The sequence below is a fragment of the Sycon ciliatum genome, unplaced genomic scaffold, assembly GCF_964019385.1.
Source record: "Sycon ciliatum unplaced genomic scaffold, ocSycCili1.1 SCAFFOLD_2571, whole genome shotgun sequence".
Taxonomy (NCBI): Eukaryota; Metazoa; Porifera; class Calcarea; order Leucosolenida; family Sycettidae; genus Sycon; species Sycon ciliatum.
In genome coordinates this window covers 1-2,500 of record NW_027044574.1, presented here as the reverse complement: position 1 = coordinate 2,500, position 2,500 = coordinate 1, and positions in this window count along the sequence as shown.

Below are 2,500 nucleotides of genomic sequence, written 5' to 3'. Positions count from 1 at the left end.
AACACAGAAAGTGAAGGGTAGTTGCCTGCAGCCAGATGTGAACCGGATAACGAGTGAGGTATGGAAGCAAGCAAGGACTGAGAACGGAGTGTCTCAGATAGAATAGGCGTGCCAGTGGATAGCAGAAATAGGCCATGATGCAGAACCACTTGGGACCGTCAGATTAATTTTCCTGGACCGAGCCAGCCGGGAAAAAACCCTCGCGCCGACGGACGCATTTGTGAGGGAAAAAACCGGGTGTATATCCCCAATGGCGATTAGGCATCATGTAGGCATGGCAAGCACATCACGGCAAACAGTGATAAAAAGCATTGATAATATGCACAGAAATAAAGGGTGGGAGGGCAGGGACACTGGTGAGAATCAAAACTGACTGAAGAAGTCAGGAAAATAAGCGACAACAAAGAACACACCAGATGCCATGTTTGCAACTGAAAATATTTCGCGACAAATCATTTCTCGCCTATCTCGCTGCGCTCGGCTGGCGAGAAATACATCTCTCCTGAGACATTCTCAGCAAACTTTCAAAACTACGACATTATTTCATTCGTCAATCTCCACCACCAGTCATCTCACCTGGCTTCAGAAGATGTGACGAGAGATAGGAGAGTCGCCAGGGAGCATCAGATCTATCTTCAGGGAATGGAAAGGGCAAACGGCATGGTCCTTGGTTGGGGGAAATGCTGAACGTCTGATTTTTCCCAACCAAGATTTCAGCGTTTTGTTCGTCGCTTGTCTGCTGATGTCTCCGCACTCCAGCTTTCTCCTGTCGGTGTCACATCCCAGTAGTACACAACCGAGAGGACTACTAACAAACAGTTCACTGCACTAACAGCATTGAACACAGCCCTTCTTTCACTTCATGAATACAATAAACAAATTGAAAATGACCAAATTCTGCAGTGATCGACCTACTCTGTGGTGGAGCTAAGCCTTTCATATGTCATCACAGCGCTGGTCGCTATGGCAACATTATTATTATCAAATTTTTTGATAGGGCAATCCCCACAGGCCTAACAAGGCCTTCTTACAGGGTACCCTAGAAATGAAAGTACTGAATTACGGAATAGGTGCAGTGAAGAGCATCTCTTGGTCTGTCAAGGCCTAATTTTAGGCTTTGAAACTACGCGACTGAGTACTACATGAGTCACGCTCGGTTTCTATGGAAATAAAAAATGGCAGCCAACTGACACGTAGAAGGGCTTTCCCCTGACAAAAAATTCGAAGGAGAAGTCGTTAGTTGTCGTTGCTTGCGAAGTCGTTCATGGTGCTGCCGTTGTCGTTTTGGAGTAAGCCTAATATTAGGCTTTGCGTAACACATGGAGTCAGGCCAAGAAGAAGCGGTGGGAACGACCAGTGATGTCGAGTTTGCTGAAGAATTAGTTGTGGAGGGAGGTGATGAGGCAGAGGACTCGGAATCAGATGATGATCCCAGCACGTAGCATAGTCGAGGAGGATCATTCTGTGTTCGTGATTTGGTGGTGAAGTTTATTCTCTTCCAGAACGAAGTGCTTAGCTGATAAACAAATGGATTGGAGCATGTATGGCTGCATCTGAAGTTCAAAACTCCCGCATGTTTGTATAAATGTGTAAAAGCCTAATATTAGGCTTTGGCTTGACAGACCAAGAGTTTAAGCGGACTGCAGCGGGGAGTGCATTCCAACGGTCGGAACCGATGAAAGAAACTGAAAAGAGACCGAAACGAGTTTTAGCTTTTGGTAGAGTGCTGGTAGAGTGCTGTTAATGACGCTGGAAGAGAGAAGGGCCTGTCACTGAATCTGTCCAAAACCAAGATCATGCATATCGGAACCTGTACTGCTGGTGCAAACGATACTGCTCCAACGCCACTTGTGGTCGACGGAGAACGAATTGCGGAGGTGAGCAGTTTCAAGTATCTGGGATCCTGGAAGACAACAAACGGTGATTGCAGCCTCGATATTCGGTCAAGAATTGCCATGGCGAAAGAGCGTATGCTGCAGTTAATTGACATCTGGAAAGACCACAACATCTCCAGACAGCTGAAAATCCGGATAATGCATGCCTTAGTGTGGTCTGTCCCGCTGTATGGAGCTGAGAGTTGGACTCTGCGGAAGACAGATGAACGACGAATACAGGCAGCAGAAATGTGGTTCTACCGACGTCTGCTCAGAGTATCCTGGATGGAGAAGCGCACAAATGACAGTATCCTGGTGGAGTTGGGAGTACAGAGACAGCTGCTAGCCAGGGTCAGGATACGCAAACTGACCTATTTCGGGCACACATGCTGCCCATCTGGCTGCGAGCTTGTATGTGACGTGATGTTTGGTGTCGTGGATGGTAAGAGAAAGCGTGGTCGTCCAAAGATTTCCTTTGCTGACAATATCATTTCGTGGACTGGTATGTCTCTGCATGAGAATTGCCAGTTGGCATCTGACAGAGATGCCTGGCAGTCGCACTGTGCATCTACTGCTTACACAGCTGCATAATGCCGTTTATTATTATTTATTTTTAAATTTTGCAA